This window comes from Furipterus horrens, unplaced genomic scaffold (assembly GCF_987537825.1).
Source record: "Furipterus horrens unplaced genomic scaffold, mFurHor1.1.pri manual_scaffold_3, whole genome shotgun sequence".
Lineage (NCBI taxonomy): Eukaryota > Metazoa > Chordata > Mammalia > Chiroptera > Furipteridae > Furipterus > Furipterus horrens.
The window spans coordinates 37,912,618-37,936,817 of NW_028327173.1; the positions used below are offsets into that span (position 1 = coordinate 37,912,618).

Below are 24,200 nucleotides of genomic sequence, written 5' to 3' on the forward strand. Positions count from 1 at the left end.
TTAACACACCTCCGAAATGCCTCTTTTGAGACCCCTCCTTCTAAATGTGAGGACCACTGTAAACGCATGAGAGAAACTTGCTCCCAAGCATATGTTGTCAGTTTGGGCTCAAATAAACTCATATAAATTTTCTACAGGTTTGGATGTTTCTTACATTCATCCACACTCTCAGGCGCTGAGGTGCCTGTGGTGGGGACCGCGTGGGATGAGGTGGATTTCTGGACTGAAGAGCTCAGAATATCACATGACTTACTCACACTATCCTGAGATTTCATGACCTAAGTAAATGGGAATGCAGCTTAGCGGACAGTTTCCTTCCTGTTTTGGAAGTGGTGCCCCATGACATTTTTCTATCTAGTCACTGGTTATCTTAATAGCTTAGTTATTGCTCATTCTTTAAAAAGCTTTTTCTTATCGTAGAATATAGGTTTCATTTCTGAATCTCCTGGCCCACCCTCATTCCCATCCTGCTCCACTGTTATCTACGCCTGGTGTGGGGAGGCAGGGTGGCGTAGGAGGAAGATAAGGTGCCCGGGCAGTGTCCTCGCTCTTGACTCTGGGCCAGTCTTTTCCCTCTGTGGGTCTGTTACCTCATCACAGACTATTTGATTGCAAAGTCCTTTGCCCACACACTATGCATGGGGCTCCACCTCAGGTCTGCTGCACCCCAAACTGCAATGTTCCTTAGAACCAGGCTGCCACCCCAAGATAAACAGAGGCATAAAGCCAGTGGGGCTTTTATGGGGAGGCTTGAGCACAGGGCAAGGAACTTTGTCTTCATTTGAGTGAGGTCATTGCCAGGCAGTGGTGGAGGGTCTGAAGACAGATCCTTCTTTTGGAAGTGTTACTGGTGGTGTTGGAAGCAAAATTGGACCTTGGCTCTTGGTTTCCGTGAAGAATCCTGAGCCAAGAACTCAAATGATAAGAGGAAGTTTATTTAGAAAGTTACAGAGGTAGTAGAAGTGAGCCAGCTGGGTTGCACAGGCTCAGGAAACAAGTTACAGAAGCAAAAGAAGAACCCTTGGAGCTTAGGAGAGGGAAAGGCAAAGGTACGGTACCTGAGGGGTGTGAGAAAGGCTCACAATGAAACACCGGGACGCAGGACTTCAGCAGCTAAGTGAGGCAGTTATTCACGAGTCTGCAGAGTCGGGTGCAAAGCCAGCCAGGAGCCTGTGCATGCGAAGTAGACAAAGAAAACTGGTTTTATAGGAATGCGATTAGCTCCCCTCCCTCACGCGATTAGCTCCCCCTCCCCTCTCCTCTCCATTACTGGTTAATCTGGGTTCACAATCTAATGCAATTAACTACTAAACTCAGGGTGTGATTAATTAAGGATAATCTACTTATAGGTCTCTCTCCAACTTCTTTGCAGTTATCTAGCTACATCTTCCTATTTCTCTGTGTTTGCTGATGACAATCTTCCTCCTTTTGATCCCAGAGATAGGTGTGAGGAGCTGCGGAATGTCATTTCCTCTCTCTTTTTTCATGATTCATCTGTTAATTATCTCCTACTGGTTTGAGAGTCACTGGCTTCTTATCCCTTACAGGGGGAAGATGAGGGAAAAGGAAAAGGCCTGGGCCACTCAGCAGTGGGAGAGTGTGTGCTGGGTCCTTCCTCTTGAGGGTTTTAAAGGCTGGGAGATTTGGGGGAGGTCTAGGGGAGATCTCAATAGAATGTTCATTAGCTTTCTGCTGAGGAGCCAACATGAGATTTATTCCCCTGACTTCATCTGTCCTTGGCTGTGGTTGGCACTAATTGGATTTCTATTATCTATCTGCGTGAGTAGGGTGATTTAAGTTATTTATCCTCTGGTTAGGGAACAAAAGATTTCACGATTTACCAGATGATTGTAAACTGCTTGGTCATTTAACTATCTCAGTTTGCGTATGCCACTTGTCCTGGTCTACAAGCCTGTCTCAGAAGAACACTTAACTGCTTTTAACTGCCGCGTTGGCATGAGCAAGAGCCCCATTGGCTGGGAACTCCTGTGTCATCATGTCGACCTCACAAAGACTGTAGCACTAGCCTGGGCTTGGGGGAGCCTAGGTAACCTGAGAGGTGGTTCTAGAGACATCCCAGGAGTGGGGGCAGCCTTCACAGCCTTCACAAGGCAGTTACGGTTTTGACCCCACCCTTCCTGGGTAAAAGTCTCTCTCCTGAGATTTTAATTCGACAGTTGGAACTTCATACCTTTGTCTTAAAGCTGAATTTTCTGTGACCACGTGGCTACTCCAGATGGAGGTAACACATTGAACTTTACACCAGCAACTTAAAGCTCACGGAGAAAATTTTTTGAGTGTGGTGGGTGGGAGTTGGGGGCAGGTGAGGGGGAAGAGAGTGAGAAGAAGACTCAAGGAGGCAGTACCATAGGTTGGGGAACAGAGAAGGCAGACAACCTGGAAGCAAGACTTGGTCTTTTTCTCAAGTCCCCCTGCCCCCACTGTACCCTCAGCCAGGGGGAGGAAGAGATGGTGACCAAACTGGGACCTGGCCCACAACCCAGGCATTTGCCCGGATGGGGAACCGAACTGGTGACCCTTTGGTTTGCAGGCCAGTTGAGAGTGTCTTTTGATGCGCAAGTTTTTGATATTAATGATGTCCAATCTATTTTTCCTCCTGTAGCCTGTGCTTTTGGTATCATATCTAAGGAACTCTTACCAAATCCAAAGTCATGTGATTTACTCCCATATTTCCTCCTGAGAGTTTTATAATTTTAGTTCTTACACGTAGGTCTTTAGTTTATTTTGAGTTAATTTCTGTATGCAGTGTGAGGTAAGGGGCCAAATCTCATTCTTTTTGATGTCAATATCCATTTGTCTCATGACCATTTGTTGGGGAGACTATTTTTTCCCCATTGGCTGGAGTCAGCATTCTTATAAAAAATCAATTGACTATAAATGTGTGGATTTATTTCTAGGCTCTCAGTTTTATTCCACTTGTCTATATGTCTACCCTTAGACCAGTACCACGCTGTTAAATGTAACTTTAAATTTAAATTTTATTTTGTATTGGTTTCAGGTATACAGTTTATGGATTGGACAACCATATACTTTTCGTAGTGTTCCCCTCCGTATTTCCAGGGTCCCACTGACATCATACAGAGTTATCGCGATATCATTGACTGTATTCCTTCTGCTGTACTTTACTTCCTATGACTGTTTTGTAACTACCAATTTGTGTTGAATGCAATTTTAAGAAGATTTTGTGGCTCAGTTTGGAAAATGGTTTATTGGGTGCAGTCCTTAGATTCAGGGACCATTGTCAAGAGGGCAATTCTAACAGCCCCAAGGCAAGAGAGTTTCACTAGGGTCTGGGAGTGGTGACGGAGACGTGGCATGATATTTAGGAGCTTTTTTTTTGGAGCCAGAATGAGCAGAACTTGGCTAAAATGTGATGCAGCAAGTGAAGAAGAATTGTCAAGGATGATACTGTTTCTGGCTTGGATAGTGGAACCAGTTCCTTTGAATGGAAGAAAATAGGATGGTCCAGTTTGGGGAAAGGATAGCAAGTTGTGTTTTGGGTTTTCTAGGTCTGAAAGGTCCTAATGTCAGATGTATGTGTGCACTGGCACATGTGCATGTGCACGCACACTCACATGGGTGCCTCACACATTCCAGGCCCCTACATCTGATAAACGTGTTCTCAGTGAGGAACTGGAAGATCCACTGATTTCGTTTTCCTGAGAGCACCAGCAGGGGGCTGGAAGGGTTCACTGAGGTGGAGAAGACATGACGGGAATCAGTCAATGATTCTCTCAGTCTTGGATAAGATTAGTTGTTCCATGGCCATCCTCTGCCCTCCCCATTTGGGGCCCTGGGGCTTCAGGGCAAAGGCCAAAATGTCAAGACAGTAGTGAGTTCCTTTAGTTCCTCTGGGTCCCACCCAAAGCCATCAAGAACCATCACTTCCCAATGCACAATGACCCTTTAGCAGAGGGTAATGTGGGCTGCGTCAGTCACTGTAGTCAGCTCTGAAGTCTGACTTTTCTGTTGCAGAATAAAGGAGAATCAAAGGAACAGGAGGAAGTTGGGGGAGATCTGCTTTTTTCTCATGAAAGAGGGAGGGTCAGTCAGGGCTGGGACCTGCGGCTTTCTGCCTCTGCCCGTGACTGTGCCTCTGCTGTGTCAGAAGGGCGTAGATTACTCTCTTCGATAGCCCAGACCAGTTAGGCTTTCCAAAATCTTATTCACTGCTTCAGAGGCTTGACCTGATTCATATTTTTTTCCAGGTTGAAAATTCCTCTCTTTGATAACTATGGCATGTGTATGCATGCATGTGTGTGTGCCCTTGTGTGCACAGATGAAAGGGGTGATGAAGGGAAGATCCGGGGTTTTTTGGAGCCTGAAGCTTTTCATAATTTTGAGGCACCTCTTTAAGGAAAAGAAGACAAACTTGTGAATGCAACATTAAGTATAGATCCTTTGTAAAGGGACTTATCAAGCAAGGAGCCCTGGAATTTTCAATTTCATTAGCTTCAGGGTAAAATTGCTTCTGGTGCCAATGGTGAGTGAACCTTTCCTGCTTCTGAGGCAGGACGTGAAGCTGCTTGCTTGGAATGAAAGCTGCTCCCACTGTGCTCTGCCTTACTTTTCCCAGTGCACAACGGGCCTTACTCCCCTTTGTCCACAGTGCCTGGCAGAGAGAAATAGAGCAAATGGCAATGATTTATAGAAAGCAGTAGGTGGGCTATTTGTGTGCAACAACCCTGGGTAGCAGGCTTTGTCTTCCGTATTAGCAATGAGGAGGATGAGGGTCAGAGGGGGAAAGTCTCTTACCCAAGTTCACAAACACTAGTGAGAGGATGAGCTGGGATTTGAACCTGGGATAGCATGACTCCAAATCTACAGCCTTTCCAAAGCCACACTGTAAAGATGCACAGCAAAGTTTGTGGAGTAAGTGATTTAGTAAATGAGTGCCTGAGCGAATAGTAAATGAGTAAGTGATGAAATCAGCTAGTGAAAGAATGGGTGCGGGAATGGAGACGAGATAAAAAGATGAAACAACAAGCTTATTTATGGAACATCTCACGTGTGCCAGGTGCTGTGCTAGACTCTTGTGGATCTTATTGTCTAGTGGAGAAACCAGATATTATGTGCCAAGAAAAGGGAAGTGGACCAGATGCTTTGGGAACTTACAAGTGGACCTCACCTATGTGGGGGACCTGAAGGCTTTTAATATCTGAGCTGAAATCTGAAGTGGTGAAGCTGTAGGTGTTAGCCAGGGCAGAAGGCTGGAGAAAGGGGTGCCCAAATGTGGAAGACCCAGACCTAACCTAGGAGCATGGCTCTTTGAAAAAACTCAGAGGAACTGAGGGATGGTGGAATGGAGTCGGGAAGGGAGTATGGAGGGGCAAGAAGGGTGAAAAGAGAGTTGGGGCCACACACAGAATGGTGCTTTGGGTGTTGCTAAGGGTTGAGAATGTTGTCCTGAAGACAATGGGAAGTTATGGAGGGTAGGCAGACAGTTAGCATAAAGAGGTGGTCTTGGCTGCCCTGAAGGTCAGTGGGGTGGGTGACCTTCCTCTCTTTGAGCTCCACTTCCTTAAGTGTATAATGCAGCAATAATATCTCACTTCGGGACTGTGTATGTATATGCCTGACTTGTAGACTTTGCTCAGTAAGTATTGGAAAAGCCACTCTTCACCTGACTTATCTCCTCCTGTGTCTCCTCCCAGGGGCCCATTCCCGCCTAAGAGCACCATGCATGCAGGTGAGCTGTGGTCTAGGTGTGGGGCGGGGTAGGGTGGGGGGATTAGGGAGGTCAGCCAGCAGTCAGATTGCTGGGTTGAGGCGGGCTGTGTTTTTGACGATTGCCCCAGCTTGTCCTCTACGTAGCCAGCCCCACCCAGAATAGGCAAACCGTTAGGGACGGTGGGCAGCTCTGCCAAGTCTGCTTTGGGAGTCTGGGCCACAGTTCTAGCAAGTTAGGGGTTGGTTGGAAGTGGGGTGACTCATAAGGAAGCTCCTCCTTCCCTTTTTCTACTTAAGGTGGGAGAGGTTCCTCATTTATGGACTTCCTACCGTGCACTTGGCACAGTGCTAGGTGCTGTGGATGCCCCAAGGACTAAGATATGCAGCTCTTCCCAGGGTGGAGCTCTTCCCAGCAGGGGCTGGCCCACTAATGGAGTCGTTGGAATAAAGGGTGATGAATATTTTGTTGTGTAGGGTGGGGCTGGAAAAGTGGGCTGGGAGTGGTCATGGAGGTCCTTGTAAGTCACACAGGGCCTCATTTGAAAGATAGTGGGGATCCATGGAAAGATTTTAACAAGTGAGGCATTGCCTTTCCTCTCTCTTAAGAACACTGCATGGAGTGCAACAGTCAGCTATTTGAGAGAAAGGGGCAGTGGCATTGAGAAACCTCTAGACCAGACATGGCTCTGAGTCCAAGGGCCAGTGTGGCCCTCGATGAAGACCCAGAGATGAAACCCAGTCTCAACTCCACTGGGGCCCCAGGTTTAGGCTCTGGCACCATCTCTGGGCCAAACCCAGATACAGACCTTGTTCCGATCTTGAATCCACCCGTGAATCCTGGCTTGGCTCTTCTTCCAGACCTTAATCTAATTCCGAGTCCTGTCTCTGAGGAAGCCCCTGGCCTAGTGTCTGATAACAGCCCCAGACCTGTTGACAGTGAGGCCATGGCTCCAGCCTCCCTCTAGATCACCACTTCCCACTCTGGTGAAGCTCTGGGCCTGGATAGAAATCACATCTCAAGGCCCAACTCACAGGGGTCCCCGTGTTCAGCCTCAAACCTTGTTCTGAGCCCTGGCTCTACCGAGGCCCAGTGTCTGAGCTGGAACAACTCCTCGGGGCTGAATTCTGAGGAGGCCTTCAACTGCCACTCAAGCACAATTTTTGATTTGGGTCAGAGCAACTCCAATCTTCCCAGGCCTGAATCATATCCATTTATAAGGTCCTGAGTCCTGGCTCCAATGATGATATTAGCCTGCACTCCAGCACCTATGGACCCAACTCCGCCTTTTCTCCACCCTCATACATGACCTCGATAGTAGGTTCCAAGGAGACTCTGAGTCTGGGCTCCAGCCTCACCTTCAGCGACACGTCCACCCTGACACTGAGCAGCCAGCGGGATGATTCTGAGGACAACACCATCCACACTATGCCCCTGGAGAAAAATCAGCAGAGCTCGAGCAAGATGGCCGGTGCCAAGGTGGGCCAGTTCCTACTGGTGTTCCCCACCCACAACACAACAATCAAGCACACCACAGCCTTCCAGAGTGTCCCTGAACGTGAATGTGGCAGGGGTGACAGCCCTAGAGAGGGCACTGTCCTGGAAGAAACTTGTATTTAGACTTGTGGTGCAGGGAGGGGAGAGGAGAGGGGAAGAAAGGGAACATCAATCAATGGATAACATGCAATATATTAATTATACACAAGAGATTCAGTGCTCAGCCTCTGCTTGTTGAGGGATTTGGGACAAGCTACTTAATCTCTCTGAACTTCAGTCTCCTTAACTCTAACATCATCCATATGATAATACCTTTATTATGTCCAGATTACAAGTCAACTAACTATAGCTTCCTTTCAAAATGTATGCCTCTTCCTTTTTTGATAAATTTCAGACCTGGCTTTCCAAATCAATGGAGGAGGCAGGCTCTAGGCTCAGCTCCCCTCTATTATAGAGCGTTTGAGGTCCCCACCTGAGCAAGGCCTTGGGGTCCTATCTGGAACCTGCACTCACTTCTGATATACAGGTGTTTTGGAAATCAATCTCCTGTTTTTGATGTTGTAAGGATCTCTCAGTTATTTATATCTCCAAATATTTGTGTTTGTTCATGGACCAATACTATATTGCAATTAAAAAATTACCATGGCTTTGCAAATATGTATTCGTATCTGGGAGGGTAAGAATCTCTTTAAAATGTCTCAAAATTATTCTGAGGATAACAGCATCCAAACCATGCTCTGACATCTATTAGCAAGCCCCCATTCTTCCACATACATTTTACTTTATTTTTTAAAATACTTTATTTATTTATTTTTAGAGAGAAAGGAAGGGAGGGAGAAAGAGAGGGAGAGAAACATCAATGTGTGGTTCCCTCTCTCATGCCCCCAAGCAGGAACCTGGTCTGCAACCCAGGCATGTGCTCTGACTGGAATCAAACTGGTGACCTTTTGGTTTGCAGGCCGGTGCTCAATCCACTGAGCCACACCGGGCAGGGTCCATATATATCTTAGAATATGTTTTTCTAGGTCTTCAGAAAACTCTTGCTGGCATTTTTATTGGAATGCTATTAATTTATCCATCTATTAAAGTTTTTCTTTATATAGGATATAGCTTTTACTAGAACTGAAAAATTCTCCATCAAGATCAATTGTATTTTTTGATAGGTTAATTCCTATGTACTTTATAGTTTTTATTGCTTGCATGAATCATATCTTATTTTTTAATACAATTCCTCTTTTGTACTGCTGATGCTTGATGGTATAGAGGAATTCTGTTTCTGTATGTTGAACTTTTTAAAATACAACTTTATTGAGTTATAATTTAGATATCATAAAATTTCCCCACTTTAAGTGTACAATTTAATGGTATTAAAATATACACAGAATTGTGCAGTTGTACAATCAAGTGTAGAACATTTTCATCAACCCCCCCCCAAAAAACCCAAACCTCTTAGATATCACCCCAAACCCGTTGTCCCCCAGTTCTGGGCAACCACTGATCTACTCTCTGTATAAATTTACCTGTTTTGGAATTTTCATATAAATATGTGGTCCTTTGTGATTGAAACACTGTAACCCCACTTAATTCCTTCCCCCTAATTTATATGCTGTCCTGGTAATGCATATTCATTATTTTCTTAATCCTATAAAGTTATTATTGTTTTATGTAGTTAATGTTCTTATAGTTACCCAAATATTAATCTTTCTTTTATTTCATTGCTTATTGCATCTCAGACCTTCCATCTGACATTGATTTCCTTTTGCTTGAAGAGCATACTTTAGAATTTCCTTTAGTGAATTCTGCTGATGGTAAACTTTTATCATTTTTTGTCTGAAAAAATTGCCTCTAGTTCTCTTTCATTCTTTTAAAAAATGTTAAAACAATGAAAACTTGAAGAAAAATTGAAAGCACAGTATATAAAATTTTTTGTCTGTGAATAATTTGATTAAGTGGCCCAGTGATGTCCCACATCCCTGAATTTTGTTTTTTATTTCTTACAAAAAAGAACAAAGGTTAACCATCAAAATCATGAAATCAATATTAATACACTGTTACCATCTAATTCGCAGAGCCCATTCAAATGTCACTGATTGTCCCGGTAATTTTTTCTGGAAGAAAGAGATCCAGTGCAGAATAACTCACTGCACCTTTTTGTCTAGTTTGTTTTGTTTCCTCAGTCCTCACCTCAGCCTTTCCTTGACTTTCATGTTCTTTTTTTTTTTTTTTGAACATGTGCTTTAATGAGCTGTCAGGCCAAGGGGGCAGCAGCTGACCAGAGCTCAGGGCCTAGAGGGGAGTCACCCATGGCTCCCTTTTGTCACCTCAGGAAGCCTATTTTTTTCCTTTCAACCCTGAGAAAGTGTCAGAGGCTTGGCTAGCAGTCTTGTCGATGCTTTTCTGGGTGTATTTGGCCCCCCCGTCCATGGCTGCAGCCTGGGCTACCCCTTCCACTTGCTGCTTCAGGTCCTGCAAGCCCTTGCTGGCTATGGCTGCAGGGGGCCTCTGAGGAGTCAAGGGTAGCTGAAGCCACATTGGATCTCCGGACTTTCATGTTCTTGATACATTTGAAGATTACAGGCCAGCTGTTTTGTAAGTTGTACCCAAGTTGAGGTTTGTCTGATGCGTCCCCATGATCACCTTCGTGTCATGCGCCTTTGGCAGGAAGAGCATGGAAGGGAAGCTAGCCTTTTCTCATGGCGTCCCACCTGGTGGTGTATGATTTTGGCTTGTTCCGTCACTGGTGATGCTCACTTCAGTCACGTGAGTGAGATGGTTGCTGCCAAGTTCACCACTGTGAAGTCACTATTTACCCCTTCGTAATAAATATCCTGTGAGGAGGTTATCTGAAACTATGTAAATAGCCCATTCCTCATCAAACTTTCTATTTATTCATTTACTTGTTTATGTTAGTATGGAGTTGTGGTTTCCTAGTGTATTCAATGGACTGTATCATCTGTTGCTGCCATTATTTATTGTGATAACCAAACTTTCCCCAGTTTGACCAGTGGACTCCTCTTCAAGCAAGCTTTTGTGCCCTTTGACATAGCCTCATTGTTGCTCGAGTTCTCTTGTTGTCCGTTTCAAGATGTCTCTTCCTTGTTTTCTAGCTCGTCTTGTATTTTTCCTGCCCAAGTCCTAGAATCAGCCCAAGGAGCATTGTTCCTTTTAGTGGAGAATGGTACTTAGAAGCCAAGGTCTTGGTGCTGGCTGTATTTACTACTATTGGGATGTCTCTGCTTCTTTCTCTTGGCTTAATCCTCCAGCCAAACCCTGGCTGGTTTGGCTCAGTGGATTGAGCGTCGGCCTGCGAGCTAAGTGTCGCCGGTTCGATCTTCCAGTCAGGGCACATCAGAGAAGGAAAACTCTGACCCCAAAAAACCTCCGCTGCCTTGCGGCATACCTCTTCAGGGGAAAGGCTAAGGGAGTAAACCCCGACAGAAAATCCGGAGCCGGAGTCCCTAAGGCGGTTTGACGTTGTAGTCAACACCGGCAACTCCTGCGGCGCACCTGAAGCCAAGCTGTATTGACTCCGTCTTTCCCTTGGACCCTGGACCCTTCAGCTGCGAAGAGAGGGGGGGTCTGCTGCATGGGCAACAGCAGACCCTCCATATCACCCTGCCCAGGCTCTGTAGCTTCAGCTTCACTGGAGAGGACACTCCAGCGTCATCGCAAGATGTCGATTCAACACGGGAGGAGACAGATACCGTGTCACTCCCGAGTCGGACTGCACAGCCATTCTCGGCGGTGCAGATAGACTCTTAAGAAGCTACACCATCGTCTCTTGAGACGGACGGCTGCCGTAAAAAAAAAAAAAAAAAATTCCTTCAGCAGCCTCTGGTGGCCAAGAGGGCCCTGAAATTCTAGGCTCTCATAGGTCCTCAGAAGGAGAAGACACACTTTCTTGAATAAAGAGCTCTATTGCCCTGCTCACCCAAGAGCCCATCCCTGGACCAGTCACTGTGGCTGTGGGCACAGGACTCTTTTTATTGGCCAAGCTTGGGTTGCAGGCCCGTGCCTATTTGAAGAGGGGGATAGGTGGGGCTTGAAGGATTCAGCTTCATCTAACTATATGGAATGGGTAACCCACAGGGAAGGCAGGAATTCTTTTACCAAAGGAAAGGTGAACAAACCTGGGGCTGACAAAATAGCAGGTATCTATTATAACAAGTGAGAGTTTAATTATAAATTGTGATAATGGTTGAAAAAAGAGAGTAAGATGATGCACAAGAGGATCACAGTGGGACCCCCATTAACCCAAAGGTCAGGGGAGGCCTCTTTGAGGAGAGGCAGGCAAGCTTAGACCTGAAGGACAGGTGTAGGAGCTGGGCAAGGGGGCGTGGCAGTGAACTGGTCCAGGTAGAGGAAACTGCCCTGTGCAAAGGCCCTGAGCCTGGAAGCTTGTCTGGCCAGTGTGGCCAGAGCATGGTGAGTGAGGGAGAGCAGCAACAGTAAGGCTGGGAGTGGGGTCAGGGAGGGTGACCTGGCAGGGCCCTAAAGGCACTGACAAGGATGCTGACTTTACGCTCAGTGAACTGGGGTGCCATTGAAGGGTTAGGGTAGGGAGCCCAGTCTGGCTGCCGGGAGAGTAAGGATTAGAGAAGCCCAGTTAGGGAGGAGAGAAGGGACTGTGGCCCCCTAGGTATATTATATCTTTCTACTCTTTTCTTCCCTCATCGAAACAATGACATGCAGAAGCCTTTGACGAAGCGGCCTCATGCCTGGTGAACGTGCCAGGGAAGGGAGAGGATGGCAACAAAGTGACTCTGGTATGCATCCTGCCCAACAAACAGCTGACTTCCTGGGATGCCCCCCAGCCCCGACTCCCCAGCCCCAGCCCCAGCCCCAGCCATCCCTGTTTCTCTGCCCAGCTCCTCTTTTCTCCATGGTGTTCATCACCATCCGATGCACAAGATGCTTCCCATCTTTTATCGGCCTCTCTCACTATATGTATCTCCTGTGCACTGGGCATTTTCATCTGTCTTATTCGCAGCTGTATTCCCAGCATCTACTGTGGTGCCTGGCATATCAGAGGTGCTCAGTAAGTTTTCTAAACAACTAAATGAATTGTGAGACGGTCTGTAATGGTGACAGAAAGGCTGGAAATGGCCTGTTTCAGGACATAGGCCTGACCCAGGTCTTGGCCATGCACCAGGCCTCGGGAGGCCAGAGAAAGCCAGTGTCTGCAGGACTTGTTGAGGGCCAGTTGGGGCAGATGGGACAGGCTTGTGGACACGAGTATGACACACAGAATGTGGGCAAGGCTGGCTGACGGGCAGAGTCTGGAGGTAGGGGATCCACCCAGGTCAGGACTTATAGGGGGGAGGCCCTGCCCTGCCCTCAGGCTGATTCAGAGGCCAGCTCAATGCAGCATGTGGGTGGGGGTGGGGAGAAGGTGACAGAACTATGAAGAGGTCTTGCATTTGGGAAGCATCTGTCTTTACCCCACGGCATTCTTCCAGTTGTCCATCTTGCCCTTGCCACACTAGCCTTCTTCTGTTCCATACCAAACTCATTCTTACCTCAGGGCCTTTGCACTTGTTATTCTGTCAGGAAGGTTCTTCCTATAAGATAGGCCTAATAAGGCTGAAGTGAGGTCTGTGTTACATAATGTATGCACAGCACTGAGCACGATCCCTGCACAGAAAGAGTTTGTTACTGCAATCACTCAGCAAATTTAGGTGAGCCCTTGCTACGTGCCAGGCACTGTTTCAGGCACTAGAAATATACTAGCGAAATGACGTTCTACTTTGGAGAGACAGACAGACGCTCCTTCTTGTTTTTCACATGGCTACCTCTTTCTTGTCATTCAGGACTCAGTCTAAATATTATCTCCCCTGAGAGGCCTTCCTGGACAGTTTGTTGTAAACGAGCCATCCCTCTCCCATCACTTTAGTAGCCAGAGTCATTAATCGCTGTTTAACAAACTGCGTCAAAACTTAGTGGTTTAAAAGTTCACTCTGACAGCCGGGGAAGTAAGGATGGAAAGGGCCCAATTTCTCATGATTCTAAAGTGTGACTGGGCTCAGCGGGTGGTTCTTCTGCTCTGTGTGGTGTAGACAGAGATCACTGGGGGAGGGGGCCTGGAACATCCAAGATGACCCCATCTTCCCAAGTCTCTGTGTACCTGACGTTGCCATTCCATGGCAGCTGGGTTCCAGAGGGGAAGAGTTGCCAGTTCCTTTAAGGGTTAGGCCAGAAACTGCACAGCAGCACTTGCATGGCCTTCTGTTGGTCCAAACAAGTGGTGGGATGAGCCTAGAGCCATCTTGATAGGCAGAATAGGGAAGAACTTGTGGGATCGTGAACCCACCACGCTGTTCATCCGATTACCTTGTTTTGCTTTCTTTACTATATTAAGTTATTTTATTCATTGTTTTATTTATTTCATGTTTTTTTTCTCCTCCTTCTGCCCTAAGATAAGGAGAATGAATAGATTAATTGGACATTAGTAAATGTGTTGCCTTTCTCAGGTAGCAGAGTGCCTTAATCTGATTAGGACGTGTCCTTCAGAAGGGTAGATAGCAGAAGGCCCATAGGAGGTATGACTTATGGTGAGATTTCAGCTTGAGGTGTGGGGACCCTTTCTGTCCCCGCAGCCGTTGCTTCTCCCTTAGTTGACTGGCAAAGGGGGAGAGTTCTGCAGCCCCTGATATCTGTCCTCTTGCAAATGCTGGGCTTCAAGGATTATCCACACCCTCCTGCGGTCACCTTCTCAAGTCTCACTCACTCCCCAGATGTTCCCTTTGTGGTTTCTCATTTCTCTCAAGCAACGCTGGGGCTGGCAGCTGGGGAGGAGCAAGCTGGCATGCCTGCAGGGGGCGGGTGGCTGATGCAGGGGTAGGGACAGCCCCTGAAAGCTGGGTTCAGTGCGGCTCTCACCCTGTGGCTTTGCCCTCTGCTGCCCCCGAGGCTGAGAATGTCACCACCCTCCAGAAGAGCCAGGATGTGCTGGAAGGTGAAGGAGAGAAGAAGACCATGGTGAAGAAGATGATGGTGCGAGAGCCACATCTGGTCTGTGGCATTGGGGTGGGAGGAGCGGAAGTCCTGAGTCTACCCACTGATGAGACAGGGGGCTAGGCGGGGAGAGGAGAGACAAGGAGGCAGGGCACTTGGCCTTGAGTCTCAACTCCACCTCTAACTGCTCTCTGCCTGTCTAGAGGGAGCCCAGGCAAGTCACGTCCCTTCTCTGAGCCTCACTCTGCTCATCTGTGACAATGCCTGTGTCACTGCTTGGCGGGGGAGAACACAATCCAATGGTTCACTGTAAAGCATTGTGTACCTGGGAGCAGTTTTATGACTTAATACCAAAAGTTAGTTCTGGTGGGGAATTTTCTTATCATTTTGCTAAATACAGTCATTTCTCAGTTATCCACCAGCATGTGCTGGGTGGGGATAACCAGAGAAGTTTCCAAAATCATACTTAGCTTTGAGTCCCTTATAGAGGGAAAATATCCTTGCCCTTGATACCTTCATTTAACTAACATTAATTGAGCACCTATTGTCTGTAGGTACTAAATCAAAAGTGAGAAGTCATTAGAAGAACATTTTAAAAGGAATTCAACTGGATTTCTTTCGAGGGCCCTTTGTGGTGTTTTTGCTTTGGGCTAGTCCGTGGTTTAAATAAACCTCCCCACCATGAGTCTTGAGAGATGCAGCTGGTTAGAACGTGGGGTGTTTTGGTGGCTTTGAACTGAGGCTCCAGACAGGTCTGAGCAGTGAGCTGGCTCCCCCCGACTGGAGGCTGCCAGAGCGTGGAGGTGGGGAGTTCTGCCCAGGCTGAGGGGCTGCTGTAGCTGCTCCTGGAGGGGTAGCCGCAGCCCTGGTGGTCTGCAGCGGCCTGCTCCCCTCATCGGCCCTTCTGTGTGCCCTGCTCAGAGGCTGATCCAGGAGGAGCCACTGGATTCCCTCTCCAGCCCCATCCGCCAGCAGGCCATGGAGACCCTGACGCAGCTGAGGTGTCCACAGCCCCTCCCTGACCCCCATCTCCTTTTCTTCTTCCCATGGGCTCCGCCTCTGTCTTCTGGAGCCTCTCTGCTGTGCCCTAACCCCACTCCTGGGTCTTCTCTCCTCGTGCCCAGTCCCTCCCAGTGTTGTCTGCCCTCCACACCCACTTCCCTCCTCCCTCCACCACACCTCACCCTTCGTGGATCTGAATCTCAGGCCCACGCCTGGCACCCCGTTGAGGTACCCTCGCCCCAGCCCTGCATTCATAGCTCCAGCCTCCCTCACTCTATGCCTTTGCTTTCTGTCTCCTCACCAGTCACACCGAGCCTGTCCTGGATGTTGAGGAAAGGTTGGATCTGGTGGACATGTGTGTGAAGAGTGTGTTCTCCCTGCCTTCTGTGCAGGCCATGCAGGAGAAAGATGAGGCCAAGGTTGACACTGTACAGGTAAGCAGCGCCCTCCCCGGTGGGTCCTAGGGTGGTCCAGGGTCCTCAGAGTGAGGTACATGGTAGGACTCCGAGCAGGGAAAGGAAGGGTGCTTGCTCGAGTTGTAGGGCCTGGGGCAATGTGCTGACCCTCTCTTGGTATCAGAGGGATGTTTGGTGAGTGAACGAATTTTTGGAATAGGGATCAGTCCCTCATCCGGAGGGTTCTATTGACTTCTGAGCCCTGCCCAGTGAGAGGGAGGTGGGCAGGCCTTGGCATGGCCAGAGGAGGTAGCCAGGATTGAGAGGAGGCTGGTTGAGGGCTGGGTCACAAGGAAGAAAGACTGGCTGTGGCCCAGAGAAGCAGGACCTCAAGGAGCTCAAACACATGAAAACCTTTCAACCTCTGCAGTTGTCCTAGAAGGAGCGGTCAGAGGTGACCTTTAGTGTAGGGTGTAGGGTCTGTGGGGGAAGTTAAGGGAGTGGTGTTTCGGCTCAGAGTAAAGCTCATTCATTCATTCATTCATTCATCCTTTCATTCATTGAATATTAACGGAGGGCCTACTAGAAGCACAGGGGTGGGATAGAGTAGGGGCAAGGGCGGGGTGAGATAGACCTTATCAGAGAATTATGCAGTTAATGCAAAATTACAACACTGGTACATGCTGCGAGCAAGAAGTTCTTCTGCTATAAAGAGCCTGGAATGGAGGGGACCTGGCCTAGATGGACGGGGGTTCAGGATTCTTGGTGCTGGAGCTGAGAGGTTAAAGAAGAGCTTGTTAGCTGAAGGGAGTGGGACTGGCAGAAGGAAAAGCATGCCGGGCAGAGGGAACAGCCTGTGCAGAGGCCTGAGGATGGAGAAAACATGATGACAGCAAGGATGACACTGAAGCGGTGTGGCTGGAGCCCAGGGTCAGGCGAGAGTGCTGAGAAGTGAGGCTGAGAGCTGTGGGGGCAGACCACGTGGCGGTAAGAGGGCTCTGGGTCCCAGAGGTGGTGCCCTGAGATAAGACCCAAAGGAAGGGCAGGCAATCCTTGTTTGGGCCCAGGAAGACAGAGGCCCCCTTGTAGTAACAGGTCCAGCCAGCAGAGGTCAGCGCTGCACAGTGCTGGGCTACAGATGAGAAGGACGGGGACGTAGCTGGAGAGTGAGGTTTGCTTGGTGGTTGTGGTGCAACCCTGGTGTGAATGAACAGACTCAGGAAACCTGGGCAATAACAATGTGAGAGGCAGACATGGGGAACTGGCAGGACAAGGGAAGGCAGAGGAGAGAGGGCCTTTCCAGAGTGGCTCAAACCCATAGCTCAGCCTCCTGTATGTGTAATGCCTGCACCTTCCTAAAACCCAGGCCTGTGGTGTGATTGACAGGGGAGGAGCCCGGGTGTGGAAGAGATGGCGGCCCTGAAGAGGCAACTTGGAAAACCTATTTAAGTCTAGGAGTAGCAATTAAAAAAAGAACCAGAGCGCTTCCCTAGAGACAATAATAAAAGTTTACCTAGCTCTTAGAGTTCTGGAGCATTTTCCCACTCACCCTCTCATTTGTTGCTTACTTGGCCTATGGTAGATTCTTAGTGAATGTTGGGTGTCTGCTTCCTTCACTATAAGGTAAAAAGTGTAGGGATAATAACGACCAATTTGTGGATAAGGAAACTGTAACCCATGGAGGGGAAGTAATGTGTCCAATATCATACATTAAGTTAGTCTCGGGTGCGACCAAAGAGCAGCTTCCTGGGTCCACACAAGGGGTTGCCTGGGGTGAGGGTCTGCTTCAGAGGCCTGCTAGTAGCTTGGTCCTTCTCCTGTCTACAGACCCTTTACTGTCATACCTTGGAAGCCCTGCAGACACTGCTCAATGCTCTCTTTGTTGAGGACCCCACTCTTGCTGGGCTGATGATCGTTTTGCAGGTGAGGGGACGGGGGGAGGGGAAGGGTGGAGGAGAAAGGAGGATTGGCTTAGGAGGAGGGGGTGATGGGTGCTGGACCCAGAAGGAGTGATTTGACTTCAGGATGTGATCTTGTGTGCGTTCTGCCTCCCTGTCCCAGACCCGTGCCTCTTCACTCTCTCCCTCCCCTCCATACTCCCATGGTAGCTGCCCCCATATCTTCGCTCTGTTCATTCATGCCCCTGTCTTCTTCTTTGAGCCTCATGATTCTCCATCTTTCATCTCTCTCCTCATTGACCATCCTCCCTCTGGTCTTTCAGTCCTATTCTCAACTTCTGGACCCCATGACTCCCTATGCTCTAAGAAGAAGAGAAGATCTATGGGGAGTGGTCTTTATGCTCTCCCCAGAAGCTGATCAGTGAAGACTGGGCTGCCCACCCAGGCAGTAGGGGCGGGCAGCCAGCCTGTAGCTCTGAGTCTTACCCTTGTCCTCACAGTCCCTGGGGCCCTGGATGAACTCTGAAAAGGCCCATGAACGAGCTCGTGCTGTGAGCAGCAATGTCTCTGTGTTGAAGCACACGCTTCTCACCCTGCCTTACTTTGTGAGTGGCCCCTGGGAGATGGGGCGGGGGGGTCTCCCAGGGAGAATATTCCCAGTTCTGAGGGAACCTGTGCACCTGTCCAACCTGTCCAGAGATTCCCAGGTGGCCCTTACCATCCTCAGAGGGCTCCGCTATCAGGGACAGACATTCCATCTCTTTTTACCATTTACTGTATGGCATTATTGAACCTATAAGACTCAGTCCCTAATATTATTACAACACAAATAGATTTATTTCCGATTCCCGGGCCTGGGGCTTCTGCTGGGAAGACTCACCCTTCGCATTGGGGATCCCGATGAGGATATTGGCCGGGAGGCTCTGGAGGGCATCACCATCCTTTATACTATCCTGGACGTCCGAAAACGTAAGTCTAGAGCACCTCTGAAGCAAAGCTTCTGAGCAGGCATTCAGCTAGGCACTTGACTAAGGCAGTAGTAGCAAGGCACTGGTGGGAGATGGTGGAGACCATCACAGGGTCTGATGGGGGTATGCGGAGGTACAAAGAATTAGTCCCCACAGGACCAGGGACAAAGGCTATAAGCAAACCTATTTTGATTGAAGCAATCCTTCTATCTAAGCTTTTCCTCATCCTTCCAAATTTAATCTGTGATTCTCCTTTTCACATTCCCATGGAACCATGTATACTCAGGCATGATAGCCCTACTACTAAGAGTAGTTCCTGGTCTGTCTTCTCCACTAGACTATAATCTCACTTGAGGACAGGGCAAGGCTGTGTCTTGTTCACCGATGAACCCCCAAGGGCTAGCCATGGGCCAGGCACGTGGTGGGTGCTCAGTGAATATTTATGGAATGAATGAACAAAGAACAGATTCTATCTTAGAACCACAGTGGTTCAAACCTGTAAGTGGGGAACATTCCTGGGATGTTCTTCCAGGGAGCTAGTGTTGCAGCATGGGCTGACACAGGTGCCCAGAAGGCACTGCACCTAGAAGTGCACCGTATCATCGATTAGTTGTGTCCTTCTTTTTTCCACAGTCCCAACACTGCCTCAAACCAAGGGACCTTGGCATGTTGTTTAAACTGCCCTGGCTCTGGAGGCAGAGTGACCTAGGTACAAGACCTGGCTCTGGCCCTCCCTAGCTGTATGACCTCAGACAAGCACTCTCCTTGTCCAGGTCTAGATTTATTCATCTGTAGAAAAGGGTAAAATAGCATATAACTCGCAAGCTTTTTGAAAAATTAAGTGAGATCATATATGTAAAAAGACCAGCTCAGTACCACACATTATAGGCACTTGTCAAATAGAGCTTTTTTTCTTTCTTTCTTAAAGACTTTATTTCCTTGTTTTTAGAGGCAGGGGAAGGGAAGGAGAAAGAGGGGGAGAGAAACATCAACATGTGGGTGCCTCTTGCGCACCCCCAACTGGGGACCTGGCCTGCAACCCAGGCATGCGCCCTGACTGGGCATTGAACCAGTGACCGTTTGGCTCATAGGCCAGTGCTCAATCCACTGAGCCACACCAGCCAGGGCAAGTTTTCTTTTCTCCATGCAATGATGGTCTTATTAGTTTCAGGCCTTTGGGATCTGTCTGGTGTCCCTGCTTTTCTTGACCTCTAACATTTGGGACAAAGATTTGGCCCCTGGACTATTTTTGCTGCTTCCCAGGAACCACTCAGACCTCCTGAGTAATGGGTAAAAGTGATATAAGTCATGTTAATAATCAGCCTTAAGGTCAGGAATAGCATAGACCAAGTTAGTATTGCTAGATTTTGCAAATAAAAACACAGAACACTCACTTAAATGTGAATTTCAGATAAACAATGAATAATCTGATTGAAAGTATTATATATTTGAGAGATATTTTCACTAAAAATTATTTGTTTACCTGAAATTCATATTTAACTCGTTATCCTGTATTTTATCTGGCAAGCCTAGGCCAAATCCACTCTGTTAGATTCTGCAGGAGAAAAGTGGTTTGTCTGGACCCCCTGACCGTAGGAAGCAGCAAAGCTAGAATACAAAACGTGCGTTTGCCTGATTCCAGGTCCCAAGCTCCTTCCCTTTACAAAAAACCCACACACTTGGTTCATGTGGTCACTCCACCTGATGGACCTTTCTCATGCCCATGTCTTGCCTACACTGGCAGATCCAGGAAGGACCCAGGCCAGGCCATAGTAAGGGCTCATAAAATGCATCTGAAATGTGTTTCCTTCAGTAGAAAACAGAAACCATCATGTGCCAGATACTATTCTAGGCCCTGGGACACAGCAGTGAAGAAATAAATATAAAGTCAATTAATCAAATAATCCACCCTGTTGAACTTACCTTCTTGTTGTCAGTAGACAACAAAATAAAAAAGTAATACCTATAGTAAGTCAGATGATGATGAGTCCTAAAGAAAAAAGGAAGCAGAAAAGGGGAATTGGGAATGCCAGGAGCAGGGGGATTGCCGATTAAGAGGCATTGCCATACGCCTGCCGGAATGGCAAAAATGAAAGGGACGGTGCCGCACGCTGGTGAAACCTGAGCCACTGGAGCTCTCGGGATCTGCGGTGGGAGCATCACTGGCCTCCACCATGGAAAGCTGCTTGTCAGTACCCCTGAAGCTGAATCTATGTCTACCCAAGGACACAGCAATTTCTCTCCTAGTTATCTGCCTAGCAAATGTGTACATATAGTCAGCAAAAGACATGACTAGACATACTAGAGTGTTTACAGCAGCACTATGCACAATAGCTGGAACCAACCCAAATGTCCATCAGAGGTAGAACAGATACATAAATTGTAGTATATTCATACCATGGGAAATTGGGCAGCACTGAGGATGAATGAAGCAATGCTACTTGCAACAGGGGCCATGAATCTCACCCACATGATGTTGAGTGAAGGCCAGACATCAAGGGTCGCATAATATATGAGTCCATTTGTAGAAGTCCAACAGTAAGGATATCTAATCTGTGGGCTGAGAAGTCGGAACAGTGGTTACCCCAGGGTAGGGGAGGGACAGAGTGGACTGAAAGAGGGCATGTGAGGGGCTTCTGGGGTGCTGATCACATTCTGTTTCTTGACCTAGGCGCCAGTTATGTGGATAGGTTGAGCATTTGAAAATCCATTTAGCTGGGTACCTATGATTTATGCACTTGCTACATCTATGTTTAACAAGAAGTTTTAGAGAAAGGGTGATCAGGCCTCACTGAGAAGGTCCTCTTTTTACAGGAGCCAGGGATAAGGAAAATTTCAACAAGGAGGAACTGTATGAGAGCAACAAGCGTTTCCTGGGGCCCTACGACCCCGTCAGCCCACGCCAGAACATTCCGCGTGTGATCACGGTGACTGCTTGCTGCCTGCCAGCCCTCGGCCTTCCCGGGAATGGGGGAGAAGGGCAGCACCAGCCTGCTCAATGCCCTCCCCTCCTCTCCCGTCTTCCAGGAAGGCTTCCCTGACCACACGGGCCATCCTGAGTGCCCACGACCCCTCTGGTCTGGGCCACAGTGAGTGGGCTGAGTCACTCAGCTCTGAGGCCACATCACCTCTTGTTTTGCAGCTCCTCCCCAGAGATTGCGGGCTCTCCCTGCTGACCTCTGGGTGTGCTTGGCGGTGTTTATGCATCTGTGTATGGCTCATTCAGGGTCTGTCCATGTGTGCCAGCATCTCTGTGCCTTTGTTTCAGGAATTCAGAAACTTCCTGGAGCCCCAGCAGGTAAAGGACCTGTTGCTAGCAGCCCTGGAAGGGCTGAAGGGTGCCTCGGAGGCTCAGGGGAAAGACTCAGGGGTGACGATGCGGCTGGCCTCAGAGGTGACACTCCGCTCGGTGCTGGAGTGGTACGAAGACGGGACACTGGAAGTGGTAAGGCCCCTGGGAGTGGGGGCTGGGCTGGGAGACCCCACAGGGTCTGCTCGTCCCTCAGGCAAGGCAGGGGTGGTGGTGGCTGAGTTCAAGGCGAGGAAGAACTCACCCATCCAGTGTGGGGCAGTGGGGGTGGGCAGTGAAGACAAAGTAGCTCGCTTTCAGGGAAGGAGCAGGCACTCTGCCCACTTCCCCATTTCTCTCCTGTGTGTCCCCTTCTATCCTGTCACTCCTTTCCTCCTCCGTCTCCCCTCCCCCACAACTCTCTTGGCCTCGCCATTGGCCCTCTGCGTGCTCATGGCTTCCCGCCATCCTCCAGATCCCAGAAATCACGGAGGCTGTCTACGTGCAGCTGAGCCACATCCAGGAGCCACAGGCCCGCAAGGTGGCCCTGCTGCCCGTCTCTCTCCTGGCCCGCTCCTTTATGCCCGAGGTCGTGGAGGCCCTGCTCCTGTGTCCTCTCCCACTAGACAGGTACCAAGGTGGGGGTTGGCCTCAGAGGGTTGAAGCAGCCCCCACACTGGCCTGGGACTCTCCTTCTACCCAGAGGAATCCCTTGCCCTTCTAGACGGCCCCTCTTCTGTGATCTGTGGTACTACGACGACCATTAGGCACTTCCCAAACACTGCTAGCTGTCTTTGCTCAGCATTAATAGTGCAATAACCCCATTCTACAGATGAGGAAACTGAGGCTCAGGGGAAGTTTCTTACCCTAGGCATCCACCGAGCCAGCAACAAAATGAGGACCTGAACTCAGATCTGACCAACTCCAAGCCCAGAGCTCTATAATGGTGCCATAGAAAGGAGGCCTGAGTGATAGTCCTGACTCAGCTTTCAGCTGCTGTGTGGTCTTGGGCAGCCTGCTTGTCCTCTCTGGGCTTCAGTTTTCCCCCACAGGCCAAAGGAAGAAATAATCCCTGCATTCCCACTCCATATGGGTGGTTGTGCCGAGTAATGCAGCCAGTTGTGCCGGGCCTGTGCAGGAGGGCGCACCGTGTCCTCAGCCTTCAGGGAGCAGGTGGTCTGATGGGCCGAGGGGACTGTGGCCAATGGTGAGCTCATGGCCAGGAGAGACCAGTGTGACTGGTGCAGCCTCCTGGCCCTGGAAATGCTCCCACACCTTTGAATGACTAAATCAAGGCAGAAAGCATGTGGTCCACATCTTAAGATGGTTGGTTGAGAGTGAAGGTAACAGAACTGTGCAGAGCTATGCAAATGGGGTGTGTCTCTAAGGAGAGTTGGTGTCATTCACAGAAGCCAAGGACATCAGTGGTGAGGGCTGGGGTGACACATATCTGTCCTCCCACCTGCAAGAATTTAAACCTTGTGACTGCACTGCCCACTAGAGGGTTTGCTTCTTGGAGCCACTAGACGTGCAGACTCACAAGGCTGCGGAGGCCACACTTGAAATCAGAGTCACTCAGGATATAGGACAGGATGGCATCAGGGGCTCCTCTTTGCAGGAGACATTGCAGTAGCCCATGAAGCTGGCCAGACAGAGCAGGAACAAAATTCAAGGAGGCCCTTGCTCTCAGGTGACATGCCTGCCTGCACTTGTGTGAGCCTGAGAGTGAGGGACTCCTTACGTTTTGTGCCCTGGATGCTTCACTTCCCTTACCCCAGCCTTGGCCCTGGTTCCAAGAGTTGGTCTTGTGGGTCTCAGGCGGAAGGTGCGGGAGCTGCCTTAGCTTAAGTGGCTCAGGCCACACAGGAACTAGCATTTCTTCTAACAACTCTATAGACTTGGCTTCCAGGGTCCCCACAGGGACAAGCACAGTCACCCCAGGAAGCTCAATGCTACAATGTCCCCATCGGTTCTTATAGTTAATTTATAGTTCCTCCCAGCTCAGATGCAATTTACCAGTTGGGTCACTTTTACCATAAACAATGTTACCTAGCAACATAGTTGACATACTATCTTTATCAGGTTTCCAGGGGAACAGAGCTGGAAAGTTAATGGGAGGCTCACATGTTCCTGCAGAAGGTAGAAAGGGCTGGGTTAACTCTATAGCTCACCGGCCCCTCAGAATGCCCGGAGGCCGGTGCCGCCTGGCGCAGGTGCCTTCCCCTGCCTGGGGTACTGCCTCCCAAGGGACAGGGGTGTGGGCTTCTTGATATCATGTGACAGATGCAGGGTCCAAGCCCCAAAGGGCTCCTTGGCCTGGGGGAAGGAGCACAGGCTTTGGGACACCAGACCCGGTCACTTCTTGATGATACAACTCATGAGCTGTGTTGTCTTAGACTGGTGATTGCACGTCTCTGAGCCTCAACTCTCCATGTCTAAAATGGCAATAACAACCCACCTTGAGGGTCATTGTGAGAATTCAGTGACCCTGAATGTCTTAAATGTCTT

The 24,200-nt window shown here is 48.9% G+C and overlaps 1 pseudogene; it reads left to right on the forward strand.

Moving 5' to 3' along the window:
• The first annotated feature begins 6,371 nt into the window (after nucleotides 1-6,371).
• Nucleotides 6,372-24,200, forward strand: part of LOC150014948 (maestro heat-like repeat-containing protein family member 7) — a 39,988-nt pseudogene continuing 22,159 nt past the window's right edge.